Source organism: Arachis ipaensis, chromosome B3, assembly GCF_059453495.1.
Source record: "Arachis ipaensis isolate K30076 ecotype BB chromosome B3, ASM5945349v1, whole genome shotgun sequence".
Lineage (NCBI taxonomy): Eukaryota > Viridiplantae > Streptophyta > Magnoliopsida > Fabales > Fabaceae > Arachis > Arachis ipaensis.
In genome coordinates, this window is record NC_142438.1 from 13,648,282 (window position 1) to 13,669,472 (window position 21,191).

The window sequence follows — 21,191 nt, forward strand, 5'->3', positions numbered from 1 at the left end:
ATATTAGATAACTAACTTCTTTTTTTTTTACCAATGAGTTATAGTTCAAATGACATAGTCTCTCCATACTCAATTTTTAAAAAAAAAATTATTTATCTTAAATTTTAAATTATAAATTTAAATACTGTTATCCATCAAAATTAAATTCTTTATATGTATTAAAATTTTTTATTATGTAGATTTTTTTGAGAAAATATTTTAAGAAATCATTTTTTTTCCTTATTTTGTTTACTCGAGAATTTTATACATTGAGAAGACTTCGTATAAGCAATATTCGTATACTGTTATATATATGGCAAATTCTTTAAGTGTAGATCATATCAAAAAAAAAAAAACCCTAGCAGAGAAAGAGTACGTACTCCGTGCTAGCGGGAGAGAGCGTTTGAGGGTGAAACACGGTGAAGAAGATGGTCATGCCATCGAAAGAGATAAGGGGGAGAGTGTGGGAGGGTTTGCATCAGGTGTGAAGGAGGGATCAAGTAAGGGCGACCTTAGTTCCAGGGTGACTTCCAAGATTTCGTTCCGTGACAAGGTTATTGGTTCTACGGTAGCCACAGGGATAAATCGGGCTGAAGCTCTAGATGAGGATTCCATGGCAGTGGTCACTTAAAAACAAGGAGATCCTATGCCTCCAAGAGTTTGCTTCTCCGAAGAGGCTAGGAACATCCTTTCTGAACCATACAAGGAAGCAATTGTGATTAAGGTTCTTGGAAAAAACCTTAGTTACACGGCCATGTTTCACAAATTGAAAGGGGTATGGAGGATCACCGGTGGATATGAAATCTTGGATGTGGGTTTTGGGTACTTCATCGTTAAATTTGATCGCATGGACGATCGAGAGAAGGTTTTACTAGGGGGGCCATGGATGATCTTCGGTCACTATATTGCGGTCAAGCCATGGACACCGAATTTTAAACCTTGTGAGGACACTTTCGGGGAGACTATGGTTTGGATTCGAATATCTGGTTTGAGCATATGGTACTATCAGGATAAAGTCATGATGAGAATCGCATCTGCTGTGGGAAGACCAGTCAAGGTGGATCTGGCTACTAAGTTGGCGGAAAGGGAAAAATTTGCTCGGGCTTGCGTGCAAATTAATCTTGGTTTGCCGGTGGTCCGGAGTGTGATTGTCGATGAGTTTGAATATAAGGTGGAGTATGAATGCTTACACCTTATTTGTGACAAGTGCAATTGTTTCGGGCATCCAGCAACTGACTGCAGAATGACCCCAATAGATTCGGAAAGGGTGGATCGAAAGGAAACATCAGTGACCGAGACGGCGGCCCGGGTGGTGCAGCCACAGGAAGCTTCAAAAGAGAAAATTTTTGAATTTGGATGCAATCCCAAAGAGTCAGTGATAGTTGCAGAAATTGGGGAGGAATTAGATGATACGTTGCATGGGAAGGAAGTGGGGTCCCAACATTTGGAAAATGAGGCTGGCTGGACCAAAATCAACAGTAAAAGGAGAGGAAAATTGAGTCAATCAAACAAAGCCCAACAAACATCTAAAGATAAAATGCCGGTGCGCTCAAATCAGAAATTGGACTAGAACCGTGACTTTGGGCTACGTATGAGAGGAGTCGAATCAGGGGTGAAGACCGGGTCGGTTAGTGGATCTAAGGCACGCATGGCATCTTCCAAACAGCAAGGGGTGAAGGGCAAATCTGTCTCCGTTGCAGTGCCGACTTTCACTGCCATTATCAAAAATGGACACAAGAGGTTGCGCCCTTCTTCTTTGCAGAATTCGCCGTCGACTCCGAACTGCCTTGGCGACACCAGCAAGCAACAAATCGGCAAATTGGAAGGGTTGTCAGTGGAGGGACACAGACAGACCGGGCAACAACCGGACAAGGACAAGCAAGGCTCAGGGGGATATGATGGTGGATCTTCATCATCTCGTTAGGGACTTCAGCTGAGGTTGGTCCTTTTTACAATACAAATTGTTTTATGGATTATTTAGATTTAAGCTTTCTATTTTGGAATATTAGAGGTGCCTCTAATAAATTGGCCCGGGTTCATAGTAAGGAGTTAGCGAATAAATTTCATCCTACTTTTTTCATTCTGTTTGAAACTCATATTGCTTTTGAGAGGATGAAATCTTTTTGGAATAATCTAGGTTACCAGGGTGTTGGTATTGTTGAGGCTAATGGTCATAGTGGGGGTATCTGGGTTCTATGTTCTAATTCAAATATTTCTGTGAGAGTATTGGATGTAGTTGATCAATGTATCAGTTTTGAAATCACTATGGGCAATACATCTAGTTACTGCAGTGCGGTGTATGCTAATCTGCATATACATCGGCGTAAAGAACTGTGGGGTAACTTGACAAGGATTGCTAATATGATCCACGGACCTTGGATTGTGTTAGGGGACTTTAATGATGTTTTGTTGCAGAGTGAAGTTAGAGGGGGGCAATTTAGACTTGCCAGAGCAGAACAATTTGCGGAAACATTGGAGGATTGTGGGCTGTTTGATATGGGGGCTATTGGGAGAAGATTCACTTGGTACAGGAAGGTGAAAGGTGGGGTGCAGGTGGCCAAGAAGCTTGATAGAGCAGTCATCAACCAGGACTAGCGACTAATGTTTCCAGAGGCTTATACTGAGGTGCTGGCGCGCCTTCACTCTGATCATTGCCCATTATTCACTAGGTGCAAGATGGCAAAGAGGGCTACCAAGGGCCATCCTCCGTTCAGATTCCAGGCTGCGTGGATGACTCATCCTCTTTTTAGGAATGTTGTTGATACAGCTTGGAATAGAGGAGCTCCGGATGTAGTTAAAGGTTTGTTGGAGGTTCAAAAAGATGCAACTAGCTTCAATAAAAAGGTTTTTGGCAATATTTTTGTTAAGAAAAGGGAGTTGGAGAGGCTTTTGAATGACGTTCAGATTACTCTGGAAAGTCGGGAGGATCAACAGCTTAGGATCAAAGAGCAAGTTTTGCATCAGGAACTGAATGCTGTCCTTCTTCAAGAAGAGTTGTTGTGGTATCAAAAATCTAGAGAACAATGGGTGAGATGTGGAGACAGAAATATAAAATTTTTTCATCTGCAGACAGTTATCAGGAGAAAGAGGAACAAAATTCATGGGTTATTTTTGGAGGATGGGTCTTGGACCACGGAGACTACGACTCTAGAAATGGCGGCAAATTCTTTCTTTCAAAAGCTCTTTTCTACAAGGGAGGATATTGACCTGGACGCCATGGGGCCTTTTCCTTGCCCGTCTCTTAGTACTGAGGCTTGTCAAAAGTTAGTGGAACCGGTGACGTCTGAAGAGGTTAAAAGAGCTGTGATGACCATGAGTTCATTTAAAGCCCCAGGGCCAGATGGATTTCAAGCAATTTTCTACAAAGAGTTTTGGGACTCTCTTAGCAACGATGTGTGTAGACTGGTCAAGCGAGCCTTTGAGGGTGAGCCATTGAATGCGGCTATTTTCGATACTCTCATTGTTCTAATTCCTAAAGTGGAAGTTCCCTCTTCCTTACGGGAGTTTCGGCCTATTAGCTTATGTAATGTAATTTATAAAATTGTCACAAAGGTTCTAGTTAACAAGTTCAGACCTTTCCTGTCGGAGATCATTGGTCCTTTGCAAGGAGGGTTCATTCCAGGAAGAGGAACCACAGAGAATATTATCATTGCTCAAGAGATTATGCACTTCATGAGGAACACCAAGTCTCGAAAAGGGACCATGGCATTCAAGATTGATTTGGAAAAAGCTTATGACAGGGTAGACTGGCATTTTCTGGAAGCTACTTTGGTCCGGTTTGGGTTTCCAAAGGCTACCATTAATCTTATATTGAATTGTGTGACTTCCTCTTCGTTGGCAGTTTTGTGGAATGGGAACAGGCTCCAAAATTTCAATCCGAAGAGAGGGTTGAGGCAAGGAGATCCTATGTCTCCTTATCTATTTGTACTTTGTATGGAAATGCTTGCCTGCTTTATCTCTCATAGAGTTTTCCAAGGTTTGTGGAACCCAGTTGCGGTTTCTAGGAATGGACCACGACTCTCTCATTTGATGTTTGCAGATGATCTTTTGCTTTTCTGTAAGGCATCAAAAGCTCAAGTAATAGAGGTCATGCATTGTTTGGACTTGTTTTCTAGAGCGTCAGGTTTAAAGGTAAATCTTCATAAGTCAAAGGCCCAGTGTTCCAAGAGGGTGTCGGAGAGGAGAAAAGAGGTTCTCTCAGGGGTCTCTAACATCCGGTTCTGCAATGATTTGGGTAAATACCTAGGAATTAGCATCGGTCATGCCAGAGCTTCCAGGAAGACGGCTCAGGAGATTATTGAAAAAATTTCGAGAAAGCTCTCCAGTTGGAAAGGACGCCTACTGAATAAGGCAGGGAGGCTTTGTCTTGTTAAATCGGTTATGGCCTCTATCCCAGTTTATGAAATGCAAATTTCTCTTCTCCCGAAGTATGCATGTAATAAAATTGATTCCTTGATGAGACAATTCTTGTGGAAAGGCCAAGCGACTGGAAAAGGGCTGTCTCTGGTCAGGTGGGAGGTCGCCATAACTCCTAAAAAGGCAGGAGGATTGAGTATTAGGGATACTTCCTGTGCTAACATGGCGCTTCTGGGAAAGTTGGTATGGGATTGTCTAAATAATAGTGAGAAGTTATGGGTGCAGGTTCTGAAGCATAAATATCTCAGGAATCAATCTGGTATGAACGGAAACAGTAGAAATTCTTCATCGGCTACCTGGAAGAACATTGTTAGTGCCTATGAGCATCTCAAGGAAGGGCTTCATTGGAATATTGGAGATGTCCACAAATCAGTTTGGTATGATGAGTGGACTCCTTTTGGTAAGCTTTGCAACCTTGTTCCTTATGTACATATTTCTGAATCAGATTTCATGGTGGCTGACTTGTGAGGTTGATAGTCTTACCACGCCTATTCCGCATGAGATTAAGCAGTTTATTTGTGGTCTGAGATATCCTAGTTTGACTGAGTTGGAGCCACAGTGGGAGTGGTGGCCTGCAGCAACAAAAAAGTATAGTGCAAGGGAGGGTTACAGATGGTTATTAAAGAAAACATTAAATTGGAATGCCAACAGTAATTGGAACTGATTGTGGAACACAAACATTCCAGAGAAGTTCAAATTTACTATGTGGCTTAGCTTACATGATGCTCTACCAACTGAGACCTTTCGATTCAAGCGGCATTTAGCTTCTTCAGATATGTGTAAGAGATGTAACAAGGCGCAGGAGACTATGGAGCATTGCCTTAGAGACTGTGAACGATCAAAGGCAATCTGGTATATGTTGGATCCTAGTATCCTGGACTCGACGGCTGGTACTGCTCTTGAAGAGTGGTTTCGGAAGGCCTTGGCTAACAATGAGGCGTCCTTTGGTGCAGGGCTTTGGTGGGTATGGAGACATAGGTGCAATGACATATTCAACACTGACAACCCTTGGACAGACCATAAGGTTGTTGCCTTGGCCAGAATTACCGCCAAGAACTTACAGGTTTACAGGAATCGAAGCAATGCCTTTAGGTCTCTCCGAAATTGTCTGTGTTGGGAACCACCGGTAGGCAATAGTTTTAAAGTTAATTGTGATGCAAGCTTGTATATGGATTCAAATTTAGCGAGATTTGGGTGTATTATTAGAGATTCTAAGGGAGATTGGATCTCGGGTTGCTCTGGAAGCATTCCCCCTTGGTCTATAATCAGATGTGAATTATTTGCTGCTTGGAGGGGGCTGGTTTTAGCTTGGGATTGCGGTTTGAGGGATATTATATGTGAAACAGATTGCCTTGACATTCTGCCCATCATGCATGAGCTTACAAGTGGGTATCTATCTGAAGTAACAGATTTGGTTCACAAGATTCAGGAGCTTTTATCTCGTCCTTGGCTTGTTCACGTTGAATGGGTGTCCCGAGAAGCAAATAGAGCTGCGGATTGGATGGCTAAATATGGTGCCAAGAGTAACTCTAATCATGTTATTTGGTCTGAGCCTAGTGTTGATCTCCAACGAATCATCCACTCGAATTTAGAATAGTTTTTGCTTTGTTTCTTTCCTTATTTAGTCACCAAAAAAAAAATATCAAAATATCTACATGTATAGATTTAATTTTGTTGAATCTCTGCATAATATATTGTAAGGAATAAAGATTGACTCGTACCAGTATTGACAGCGTGATTCTTTCACCTCAGAAAGGCACTTCTATTACCTAATACTAATCTTTGCTAATGATCATTATTAAGGAGAATGGTTCTTTTTAATTTTTTTTTAATTATTTAGTAAAATATAATCTCTCATCTTATATATTTTATATATTTTAAGTGAAAAAAAACATATAAAAAATATTGAATAATAAAAAAATATATTTTACTAAAAAATAAAAAAATCCACTCCTAAATTTGAGTAACACAGTGATTTTTTTTTTTTTTTGAGATTTCTCTCATTAATGTCTTTTTTTTTAGTAAATAGACTGACAAATTAGTTTTGGTAAAAACAGTTTTTTAAATGTTTGCCTAATTCATTACCACCACTCTTCCATACCATGAATTATTCAATGGTTATATGCTTTTTTAATTCACAACTTATTTTGTTGTAAAATTTTTTTTTTGAATATGTGCCGGATGATCTAGTTTCATATTCACAGCAATAATAGTACTTATTACTAGTACTTATAATATTAATATTAATCATAAACATTACTACATTGACAATAATAATTTGAATAAAAGTACAAATAAAAAAATTCGTAATAATAATAATAATAATAATAATAATAATAATAAGAAATATTTATGAGGTCGTGGGTTTAAGTCTTTTTATTTTTGGTAAAAAAAAATTAATAATAATAATAATAATAATAATAATAATAATAATAATAATAATAATAATAAAGCTTAAAAGTTGAATAATATTATTTATATTATTGACATTATGATCTAGTACTTTTTTAACCATAATAATTAACCCTATAAAAATAAATTATAGCAAATTTAATGATTAAAATTTATAAACTAATTTAAAGATTAAAATTTGGTCAATATTAAGTCGTTCGATTAATTATGGTTTAGGAACTTAACTGAGATAAGAAAAAAAAGATATAAAACAGAAAAATGATATGTAAATAGTATAAAAACAAATAACAAGTGGAGCTTTTATTATTCTATTAAGTTGTATTATTATTATTAATGTTAATAATAGTTGTATGACTTTTATTACTAATAATAGTATAATTAATAATATTAGTGTTGTTATCGTGACTAAAAATTTTGGATGAGGTATTATGATAATTAGAAATATATCAACAAATATCAACTATATAAAGAAGAGTTCAAAAGTCTCAGGAAAAGGATGAACAATTAACTGTATCAATGAATTCAATAAATAATAAAAAATTTTTTTATTAATTACTGTAAAAATCTATTCTATTATATAAAAATTGAGTTTTTGTACTTAATGATAAAGTTGACGTGGCATATTTCTGAGAGTATTTTCTGATTTATTTTTTTAACTCATTAAATACAATTTATTATGATAGATTAATTATATCAACTAATTGATTTGATTAGATATTTAAGTATCACACAATTTAATATTATGTATATCAATTAATTGAATATAATTGTTAGAGTATAATTAGGATCAATTACATCAATTAGCATTATTCAACATATCTGAATATTTATTATAAGATATTACGTCTTTATTATTTCGATTCTCTTAGTACCTATAAATACCATTCTATATTGTATCATTCTACACAATTTGAATACACACAAACTTTTTTTTTACTACTCTCTCTTAGCCTTTCTAATAATAATAATACAATTTAATTTAATGAGAAGTTCATATATATATATATATATAAACATGATAGAATAAAATTGTAAAAATAATCTTTTTTATCACTTTAGATATTTTATTTTTTTTCTTTACGTGTAATTTTGATTTGCGTTAATTTTATTTATTTAATGATGAAATATACTCATGTTAATTCTATCATATAATAGTTTATTTTTTTCTATGTATTTTAATTGTATAGTTACTATTGATCTTGCTATTTTTGTTTTCTTGAATTGTTCTTTATTTTTTTATGACTTGATAATTTAAATAAAAAACAAAGAAAAGAAAAAAAAACGATGGCCAAAGACAGAGGTAGAAGCCTAAAACAGCAACATCATTACTCAGCATTATTATTATCAATATAAACTTTGTTATTTCTTTTCTAACATTCTTTAATATAAGCTTCATTTCTTTTTCTTTATTATTATTAATACTTTTATTATTTTATTCTCTAATTATAAATTTTCTTATAATACTTCTTTTGATAGAATATTTTTTTGGCCTAATAAATTTTTTTCCTATTTTTCGTCAAAAATAACGTATATTAGGAGAAAAAAAGGAGATACAAATTAAATTTTAAAATTTAAATTTAAATAAAATGTGTAAAGGGTAACTATTGAATTCATTTGGTAGATTTAAACTCTTTGTATTATTGTCAATGAAATTTTTAAATATTATTATAAAATTTTAAATATTTTTTATTTTATTGTTCTTAAATTATACATTATACCGTGTATTTGAAGAGTTTCATCTTTTTTGAAATAAGTGTGACATTATATATTTTTTTGGATACAAAGGGATAATGAAGTTGAAATGAGTAACAAACTTGATTATATAATAAGATACAAATTTTTAGAATTTCTAGCACAATTGACAAATTTTTAGTTTCAAAATAAATTTTTACTCTATTTTTATCTTTTATTTTTTTTATTTTCTTAATTAATTGTGATTGTAATAATTCATCACAAATTTGTATTTTGTAAAATAAATTTATCAATCATAAAATACAGAAGACTTAACCAAAGAATTTAAAAAATATAAATTAATCACAAAAGAAAAAATTATGAATTGTGCTTTAGTTATGTTATAAAATACAAATTGGGACATTTTAAAATTAATTTTTTACTATCAATGTTAACTTAAATCATAATAAGATAAAAAAATAAAAGTTGTATATAATAATTTAATTTAATTATTTATAATACCAAAATTATTCTTTATTATATTCCATTTATTTTTATTCATTGGTAATCTTTAATTGTCTATTAAAAATAAAAATTTGAATTGATTAAATTAATCTTTTTAATTAGTAATATAATTATTATGACATTTGCTTGCTCAGTAATATTTTTTAATTTATTTAATATGATTAATAATCTTTTTCTTATTTTATGCTAATTTAACTAATTAAAGTTAATAAATTTTAGTTATTTTAATTTTTACAATTTTTTATTCTAATAATGTATTTTAATTAATGCATTAATACAATTTTAATATTTATATGTCATTAATAATAATAATCTCATTTTAAAATAATATTTTATTCCTAATATATATATATATATATATATATATATATATATATATATATAATTAGATTAGACATATTTATATTCAATTTATTTGATTACTTAATTAGAATTAATATTAAAAGATTAGATTAAGATTATGGTAGACTAATTATATTTTCATTAGTTAATTATATTAAAAGATTAAGATTATGATAGATTATTATTATTTTATTATTTTTTATTTTTTATATTAATTCAGATATTTAATTTTATTTTATTATTAATTTTTTTTTTTTTTTATGTGTTTATTTTCATAAATCTTGCTAAATTAAACAATGTACTGTATATCTTCTTTTTATTCCTCTTTTGTATACACATAAAATTTATTAAATTATTTCTCTTTTGTCTGATAATTTTGTCTCTCTTCTATTTATATTTCTTTTCTTCAATATTTTATTGGTTCTTATTTTTTAAAATTTTACTTTAATTTATGTATTTGTTCTTATTACACCCAACATTTTTTATTTATGTGTAATATACATTCTTATATATGTTATAAAAATATGATTTGATTCCATTAACTTGCCAAAATTTTTTAAAAAATTTAAAGCTAAAGCACAAAATTACATTTATAGATATTTTACTTTTTTAACTAAAAAATATAATATTTTTGCCATATTTGTTGAAATTCTAAGTTAAATATGAATATTAATTTTTGAAATAGAATAAATATATTTTAATTTTTTTACATCTAAAGATAATATTCTATCAATGTTAAAATTATTTAGATGGATAAGTAATATTGGATATAGAATTATTTAGGATGGATAGAACTAAGTACATCTTTTTATTGAAAATACAAATTTAAAAATATTATATTCATTTCTCAATAGTCAACCTCTCATTGAACCATTATATGTTCAAAAGATTTTTGAATAAATGAAATAATTTTAGGTATATAATTTTTTGTAAAAATTTAATTAATTCAAGTTATTTATTGTCATTGATTAAAAAAGTAAAGTAAAATGGCAATTTAATATATGTTTCTATACTCTTAAAATATTATTTATTTATTTTTCTAGCATTTTTATCATCTAATGATCACATTATTATAATTTAATTCAATAAAATTATTTAGCATTATTTGATGAATACAAATTCTATTTTATTTGAAAATTTTAGTATTTTTCAATCTCAAAATCATCCATGTTAAATCATTAAGAAATATAACTGAGAGCGTGGAAGCGTCCCTTCATTCGAGAGCATAGTTGAGATCAGAGAGATTGACTCTTGTAGTTATTTGATCTTCGTCAACCAAAATCTTCTGTATCCCTGGTAGGGATGAATCACAACTCCACTGTGGGAAAAGAGTTACGGAGGCGAGTTTGATGTGTTGGAGACCAAAATTCTAAAGTTATTATTTATATTTGAGTGTGACACTCATTAAACTCTAAAACTCAAATAAAATAGTATCTATAGTTTTTAATCTCATTTATCCAAATCAAAAGTAATAATGACTTATTTAATTTAATATTTATGACAATAAAGGAGATCACCGTTATATAAGTCATTTAATGTGAAATTACTTAATTTGTGATTATAATTAATATATGTATTATCCATAAATATATTAAGAAATAATAATTTCCTAACAATCTTCTACTTGGGCTATACATATATATTTTCCTGAGATAATCATATCTTATAAATTTTATGTGCACATTTAAATGTTATTTTCCTGATTACTTTTATAATCTGGTCTGTCTCATATATTAGTTATAAAATTACCGTAACTTTTATCACATTAATGTCGCAACGAAAACCACGATGATCGCCATACTAAAATACTCAACCATGTAGATCAAATTTAGATGAGAAAATTCAGAAATTACATGCAAAAATGATCTCATACATGCCTATTTCCAACTGGTCTAACTTGAATAAAAATTCTATTTTATTGGATGACAGACTCAGATGAAACTGCAACGGAAATGCCCAGACTCATAGCGACGGCGACTAAGTGATGAGTCTGTAGAAGAAGAAGAGAAGAACTTAACATACTCAGAGAGAGAGAGAGAGGGGAGAATTTACCTAGAAAAAAGGGACTCGACAGGAGAAAAGTGGCGACGTGCACAACAACGACGGTAACGGGATAAATAGCGATGACAACATGAGCTGTGGAAGATGGGAGCTGTGAAGAGGGTAGACAGCGATGGACTCAGCAACGACGATTACGGGAGTTATGAGGTTTTTTCTGAAGAAGTCGAGAAGAAGAAGACTATGGGTGATGATGACCGGGTTTCTCTTGCGTAGCTATAGAGTATGGATTGAAGTTGTGAATCATTGAACCTGTGATATGAGGCAAATCCTAATACCTAAAAAGTGTTTATATGTATATATCTGGGACGGGTACACCCTAAATCCGACCATGCCCTGTCTTGAGAAAAATCTGCTCCGACTCAGGTAAGTTATTACCCTATCCAACTGGGTATGGACGGGTTGGGTACCCACATATTCGGGTACTCCTGCCAAGTCTAACCATGTATTGATGCTCTATTTTTTAAGAGTTTATCGCTAGCCAATGGATTGCTACACACACAAAGTGAGATTTTAACTCCTAATAATTATTTAAGCATACGAGTGAGATGATCATTCAACAAATTCAAATTGATTAAGACAAATACTAATTATTTTTAATATTTTAATATTAAAAATTTTAAGAATTTAATTTTAATTATAAATTTCTAAAATATTTATAATAATAATTATTATATATATTTTATTTATTTTCTTAAAAAAATTTATATAATTTTATGTATTATCCCGTACAGAGTACGGGAATATACACTAGTTGTATTAAAGATACATACTTCTATCTATATGTTAGTAAGAATTAATCTCTACATACAAGTCATTTAATCAAATAATTTCACCAAATCATTTACATTCACGCATTTCTGCTGCACATTCTTTTTTTTTGTTATTTTTCTTTTTCGTTATTGTCGTCATCAACACTACCATCTCCTCCTCCTTTTTTCATTGGACTTTTTTCTCTTTATTCTCTTTTCTCCTTCTCCTCCACCATCTCCATCATTATGATTATATCGTTATAGTCATCGTCGTCTTCTTCTTATACATATCATCATTATTGTTATCGTTATCGTAGAATTTTTTCTATATTGATGACGTTGCCTGATCCAAAATTTTTGCCATAGAATCTTCTCATGTTTCTTCTTATTTTACTCTTTTAATAAGAATTAAACAAAAAAAATATTTCTATGTATTTGTAGCAAATTTTAGTGTAAAACTAAGATATTTTTGTGTATTGTTAAGAAATTTTGGTGTATTTATACTAATAAGTTCTACATAATTCAAAACTCTTCCTCTTTCTCCTCTTCATTTTTTGAGGCAACTTCTTCTTTTTCATCGTCATTATCATCATCTTCTTCCTCTTCTTCTTTTTCTTATTCATCTTTTTCTTCTTATTTTATGAATTTGTCTTTAATAAGCTCAAATATTTTGAGCTTTTGTAATAAGCACAATAAATAATTTATAAATATAATCCATATAAAGTTTAATAATAATTATTAATTTTTTATATTTACCACAAAACTTTTAAAATTCATTTGAATAACCCTAAGTTTTCTACCTTCACTCAAGTGATTAACAGTTTAACACACTCTATTCTCTTTTTCTTTCCTTTTCAAAGAACCCAAGTCTGCTCTTCTCTTTTTCATCACTGCTGTTTTCAGTCTCTCCCTATATCATTCTTAGGTTTATTCTCAGTATCTCTCTTCACGCTATTCATCCTCAGCATTAGAGTGCCGTCGTTCTCTCTGCTATCATCGTGTACCGCGTCGTTTTGTCGCCGTTCAGCGTCGTCGTTCTCACTGCTCAACGTCATCGTCCTTAGCAGGCAGCGGCGGCGTGGTTCTCAGCCGTCAGCGCTGTGGTGTTCCATCTTTTCCTTCATCGTTTCACTTTCAGAATTCCAATGAAATCTCAACCTCAAATATATTTTTGTTCCGTTTATGTTTTTGTTCAGATTTTTTGTATGAATTTCCTTCATGACCGACAGATTCTCGAGTACAGGAAAACTGAAGGTACAACTCATGGTAAATTGGAAGTTTATTTTACATACCATTCTTGTTGATGATATGCACATTAGGTTTCTCGAATGTTGAGATAGAATTCAGTTTACTATCTTGTGTGCACCATCCAATCAGCCAAATGAAGCATATAGGCTGTTTTTAAATAAACTGAATTGGAAAATTAAGCTAGCTTGGTAAGTTTTTGAAGATCTTGGTGAATTTTCTTTTGATTTATAAGCCAGTACTATTACAAGTTTTTTATTGAAAATCTTCAGTACGTGTATGTCATACTTATATAAACTATTAGATTTTATTAGATAAAAATCAAAGGCTAATATAAAAGAAGAGCATTGATGGACTCTAATAAATACAGAATATCTTAATACATAAATAAATACTTTAAATGGCAATACTTTAATACACAATACTTCAAATGGCAACAAAATCTTTTATTTTTAAATAATTAAATAAAAAATATATAAATACAAAAATATGAGTATTCTTTATTTAATAAGATTATTTATTATGCAAAAAAATTTTATAATAATAAAAAATTATACTAAAATAAAATTTTAAATTATAACATAAAAATATAAAATAATTAAAATTTTATTTTATATTAATTGACAAATAATTACATTATTATATTCAAAATTTATTAACTAACTAATTTTGTTAAATATATTATTATATAATATAATTTTTTATCAAAATATTTCGAAAATATAATTTATTTAAAATATTATATATAATATATGAAAATATTAACATTTTCATTTTTTCAATTTTTTTTAGAAAAACGAAATAAATAATATGATTCTAAATACATGCCTATCACATTATATATTTACTTATATTAGTAAGACCTAAACTAATCAAATTTACGTAATTAAAAATATAAAATATATAAATATAAAAAATAAATATTTTATATTTATTAAAATTAATTATTATGCAAATTTTTTTTATAATATTAAACAATTATATTAAAATAATATTTTAAACTATAACATAAAAATATAAAATAATTAAATTTTATTTTATATTACTTGATAAATAATTAGATTATTATATTCAATACTTATTAACTAACTATTTTTATTAAAAGTCTTATTATATAATATAATTTTTTTATCAAATAGTTGTCAAATATAGTTTATTTAAAATATTATATATAATACATGAAAATATATTTTTTAATTTTTTTAAAAAAATATTGAATAAATAATATATATCAACTATGTATATGTATCATATGTGTATATAATAGTGACTGATATAGAATTGGTATATATTTTTTTATTCTATAGACTCTCTAATATATGTGACACCTCATGCATGACTCTCTTCTCTAATCTTTCTTATTCATATTTATTTTGTGTGGTAATATTAAATAGATAATAATTAAACACAAAATAAATATGAATATGAAATACTAGAGGAGAGAGCCATGAGGTGTCATATATATTAAAGAGTCTATAGAATAAAAGAATATATACTAATTTTATATCAGTGACTATTATATACATATAATACATATACGTAATTGATATATATTATTTATTCAGTTTTTCTTAAAAAAATTTAAAAAAATATTTTCATGTATTATATATAATATTTTAAATAAACTATATTTTGACAAATATTTAATAAAAAATTATATTATATAATAATACTTTTAACAAAAGTAGTTAGTTAATAAGTATTGAATATAATAATTTAATTATTTATCAAGTAATATAAAATAAAATATGATTATTTTATATTTTTATGTTATAGTTTAAAATATTATTTTAGTATAATTTTTTAATATTATAAAATAATTTGCATAATAATTAATTTTATATAATAATTTTTTATGTTTTATATTTTTAATTACGTAAGTTTGATTAGTTTAGGTTTTACTAATATAAGTAAATATATAATGTGATAGGCATGTATTTAAAATTATATTATTTATTCCATTTTTTTTAAATTGAAAAAATAAAAAGATTAATATTTTTATGTATTATATATAATATTTTAAATAAATTATATTTTTGAAATATTTTGATGAAAAATTATATTATATAATAATTTTTTTTTATCAAAAATAGGGAGACTCGAATCCGCGACCTCTTAGATAAGTATAGGGAGACTATGCCATTTGAGTTATAACCCATTGGCATATTATATAATAATATATTTAACAAAATTAGTTAGTTAATAAATTTTAAATATAATAATTTAATTATTTATCAAGTAATATAAAATAAAATTTTATTTATCTTATATTTTGATGTTACCGTTTAAAATTTTATTTTAATATAATTTTTTAATATTATAAAAATTTCTTGATCATATTGAATATTGAATAAAGAATACTCATATTTTTGTATTTATAAGTTTTTTATTTAATTATTTAAAAATAAAAAGATTCTATTACCATTTAAAGTATTGTGTATTAAAGTATTGCCATTTAAAGCATTTATTTATGTACTAGGATATTCGATATTTATTATAATCCATCAATACTCTTCTTTCATATTAGCCTTTGATTTTCATCTAATAAAATCTAATGGTCTATATAAATGTGGCGCATCCAATAAGCACATAATTGTTGTGCTCATTTTAGACATACCCCTTAATAAAAACAAAAAAAAAATCAAACAAAGAAGAAGAAATACATAATGCTACAAAATTACTTGGAAGATGATGGACCTACATTCATTCAACTAAAAAAGAGAAATAAATAAGAAAAAAAGAAGAAAAAAAAAACATGCAGCACTAAAAAAAATATTTTTGTATATTTATAGCAAATTTTGGTATAAAACTAAGACATTTTTGTGTATTGTTAAGAAATTTCGGTGTATTTATACGGATAAGTTCTGCATAATTCAAAACTCTTTCTCTTCCTCCTTCGTCATCTTTTTTTCTTCTTCTTCTTCTTTTTCATCATCATCATCATCATCATCATCATCTTTTTTTTCTCTTATTCGTCTTTTCCTTCTTGTTTTACCTTCTCAATTTTCTTCTTGTTTTACTCTCTTAACAAGAATAAAAAAATCAAACAAAGAAAAAGAAGAAACATATAATGCTACAAAATTATTTGGAAGAAGATGAACCTACATTCATTCGACTAAAAGAAAGAAAGAAAGAAAGAAATAAAAGAAGAAAAAAATGCAGCATTAAAAAATTATTTTTATGTTTACAGCAAATTTAGGTGTAAAACTAATACATTTATGTGTGTTGTTAAGATTTTTTGATATATTTGTACTGATAAGTTCTGTATAATTCAAAACTCTTCATCTTCTTCCTCATCTTCTGTTGCTTCTTCTTCTTTTTTTCATCATCATCATCTTCTTCTTCTTTTCTTATTCATCTTTTATCTTCTCAAGTTTCTTCTTGTTTTACTCTTTTAATAAGAATAAAAATAAAAAAAATCAAACAAAGAAGAAAAAGAAACACATAATACTGCAAAATTACTTGAAAGATGATGAACCTACATTTATTCAACTAAAAGAAAGAAAGAAAGAAATAAGAAAAAAAGCAGAAGAAAAAAATGCAGCATTAAAGAAAATATTTTTGTGTATTTGTAACAAATTTCTGTAAAACTAAGACATTTTTATGTATTGTTAAAAATTTTTCGGTGTATTTATATTGATAAGTTTTGCATAATTCAAAACTTTTCATCATCTTCTTCTTGTTTTACCTTCTCAAGTTTCTACTTGTTTTTATTCTTTTAACAAGAATAAAAATAAAAAAATCAAACAAAGAAGAAGAAAAAACACATAATGCTTCAAAATTAATTGAAAGAGAATGAACCTGCATTCATTCAACTAAAAGAAAGAGAGAAATAAGGAAAAAAAAAGAAGAAAAAATGTAGCATTAAAAAAATATTTTGTGTATTTATAGCAAATTTCGGTGTAACACTAGGACATTTATATGTATTGTTAAGAATTTTCAGTGTATTTGTATTAATAATTTCTGCATAATTCAAAACTCTTCATCTTCTTCTTCCTCATCTTCTGCTGCTTCTTATTTCATTTTCTTATAATTCTTTTTGGAGGAAAAAATTAAATAAAGAAAAAATATATATATAATGTTACAAAATCAATAGAAAGATGAGGAGGAAAAAAAACAGCAACAACAGCAGTAATAAAAAAGAATGACGAAAAGGATAAAACAAGTGAGGAAGAAGGAATGCAAAAAAAAAAAAAAAGAGAAAGAACGCAAAAAAGAAAAAGAAAAAAAATAGCAAAAAGAAAAAAATGTGGAGGAGGATCGGCGTGATTTCATACGCGCTTTATATAAATAGGTTTTGTTGAGTTAGGATTAACTTGTTTGGATTCGCTTATCAAAAAATTTTGTATATATAGTATATCTGTATTAATATTCATATATTTTGTAATAAGTTCATTCCCTTAAAATTTACTCTATTAGTTTGGAGATGTACGGTAAAAAAAGATAATAATTAATTGCAAAAAATGATAAAAAAAAAAAATATTGATCCAAACAGATAAAAGAGAATGTAATTATTGTAATTAGGATGTTATTAATTAATATATGTCTATTATTTATCTTCTTCGGTTATAAAAATAGAAAAAAAAATTGACCCCGAAAGGTCAATACTCAATAAGTTGTTCTTGAGAAAGTAACGAAAATTATGTAACACATGTTGAATTTATGAGTTTGGGATTGGGTTTGTAAGAGAAAGAAGGAGGAGATGTTCTGTTGCATGTTTTGTTTTAGTTTTTTATTAAACCGATGCCATTTTGATGGTTAGCCTTGCGAATCGAAGATCCTAAAAATTGGACCGGTTTTGTCAGTTCACTATTATGGTCATGGAGGAGTGGTGATAGTAGATCAAGCAAACATTCAAAAAATTATTGATTTTTTTGTGAAAAATAATTTGTCAGTTTATCTACCCAAAAAAAGACATTAATAAAAGGAAGCCTAACAAAAAAAAAAATCACCCTCTTACTTAAATTCTATAATGATCATTAACAAAGTTTAGGTAACAGAGGGGTTGTGATAAGATCTGATGTGGTCATGTGATGCTCATTTCTAATGAAACTTAATTTATTAAAGATGACTTTATTTATTATAATTTAAAAAGATGTCATCATGTGCACATATAAATAGAGGCTTAAGCCTCTGAATAAAATACACAAGTAATAGAAACAGAAACACTCTTCTCTCTCGTACAAACTTTCTTTCTTCTCTCTCTTGAGTATACGTTACTACATATATAATACTAGTAAATATATTAATTACTTTTATTATTATAGCGAGATAATTATATTGATAAATATCAATATTACATTTAATATTATCTTCCTTATTTATTCTACAACACGTTATCAGCACGAGCTCTGATCAAATTTTAGGAAGACTCTGGGTAACAAATTTTTATTATGTCAAAACTCTCTCATCTTGAATTTAATGCTCTTGATATATCTAGAAATAACTATTTATCATAGATACTAGATGCTAAAATCCATCTTGATTCAATGGATCTTGGAAATACCATTAAGGTTGAAAATAATACATCCCAGAAGGATAAAGCCAAAGACATGATTTTTCTTTGTCGTTATCTTGACGTATGATTGAAAAATGAATATCCCACATTAAAAGATCCTGCAGATCTGTGGAAAGACCTTGAAGAAAGGTACAATCATCAAAAGACGGTGATACTTCCTCAAACCCGATATGTTAGAGAAAAATTTCTCGACCTTCAATGCCTCGAATGTGCTCCTGCAGCAACAGTATCGAGAAAAAAGATTTAAAAAAAATATTCTGAGCTAATTTCTTGCTTTCTTGTTGCTGAGCGCAACAATGAGTTACTCTTAAGAAATCATGAAGTGCGCCCAGCTGGCGCCGCCTCATTTCCTGAAGTAAATGCGGCAAATTATAACCCCAGAAGAGGTAAATAGCAAGATTTTGGTAATAAAAAAAATTATGGAAGGAAGAAGAATTATATTCATAAGAAAGGATCTTATCAGAAGTGGGATAAAGAAAGAAACAATGGGCAAAGCAAATCAATTGAGGATAAATGCTTCCACTGTGGTGGAAAGGGCCATTGGTCTCGTACCTGTCGTACCCCAAGGCACCTAGTTGATCTTTATCAAGCATCCTTGAAAATGGATGACAAAGGAAAGAAAACAAATTTTATTTCAAATGATGAAAATTCCACAACTCATCGTAATGTATCTAATTCCTTTGAGGATCCTGAAGGAAATATTGGCTATTTGATCAATGATGAAATAATTTAATATGTGTGTTTGTTAAGTATTCATGTGAATAATTTTACTGTGCATGTACTTTTATTTTATTATTATTATTATTATTTGTCTTTGAAGAAAAATGGCAAGGACATATAGTGAAGATGTTTGCCTTGCGGATAGTGCAAGTTCGCATACTATTCTTAAAAGTAATATATATTTTACCCATCTTGTGCCAAAAGAAGAATGTGTTAATACTATTATTGGCTCAGGCAATGTGATAGAAGGTTCCGGAAGAGCTATAATTTTGTTTCATGGAGGAACAAAATTCATAATAAATAATGCACTATTATCTACCAAGTCTCTAAAAAACTTGTTGGGTTTTAAAGATATTCGCCGAAATAGATATCATATTGAAATAATGAACAAAGAAAATCATGAGTATTTATGTATCACAACTCATGATTTAAATAAAAAGGTTATATTAGAAAAGTTACTCTCACTTTTATCTGGGTTATATTATACCAAAATTAGTGCAATTGAATCACATGCCACTGTAAACCAGAAGTTTACTAGCCCAAATGAATTTATAACTTGGCATGATCGATTGGGTCATCCGGGAACAACCATGATGTGGAGAATTATTGAAAACTCTCATGGACATTCACTAAATAACCAGAAGATTGTTAAATCTAGTGAATTTTATTGTGCTGCATGTTCTCAAAGAAAGTTAATTTTAAGGCCATCACCAGTAAAGATTGGATTTGAGTCCCCTAAATTCCTAGAAAAGATTCAAGGCAATATATGTGGACCTATTCATCCACCATGTGGATCTTTTAGATATTTTATGGTCCTGATAGACGCATTTTTGAGATAGTCACATGTGTGCTTATTGTCTTTTCCCAACTTGGCGTTTGCGAGATTACTGGCTCAAATTATTCGATTAAAAGCACAATTTCCAAAAAATCCAATCAAAGCAATTCGTCTTGACAATGCTGGTGAATTTTTCAAGCCTTTGATGCTTATTGTATGGCTAATGGAATAAGTGTTGAACATCCAGTAGCTCATGTTCACACACAAAATGGGTTAGCATAATCACTTATTAAGCGCCTCCAATTAATTGCTAGACCCTTACTTATGAGAACAAATCTCCCAACCTCGGTTTGGGGGCATGCTATTTTACATGCTGTAGCACTTATTCGTTTGAGGCCAATGAGTTACGATCAGTTCTCTCCTATGCAATTAGCATTTGGCCAGCAGCCAAATATTTTTCATTTAAGAATATTCAGATGTGCGATATATGTTCCCATTGTACCACCTAATCGTACCAAAATGGGACCCCAAAAAAAACTGGGAATATATGTTGGATATGATTCTCCCTCTATAGTAAGGTATCTTGAGATAGAAATGGAGGATGTATTTAAAGCCCGATTTGTGGATTGTCATTTTAATAAATCAAAATTTCCAACATTATGGAGAGAGAATAAGCTTCCTGGAAAGGAACTTAATTGGAATGCATCATTCTTGATGCATTTAGATCCTCGATCAGGGCAATGTGAACTAGAAGTTCAAAAGATTATACATTTGCAAA

General features: G+C 29.3%; 1 protein-coding gene across 1 annotated transcript in view; it reads right to left on the reverse strand.

Annotated features, from left to right (window-relative positions):
- The window catches only part of LOC107634189 (pentatricopeptide repeat-containing protein At1g34160), a 190,865-nt gene that overhangs the window by 147,686 nt on the left and 21,988 nt on the right, over positions 1-21,191 (reverse strand). The gene's annotated exons all lie outside the window — the stretch shown is intronic.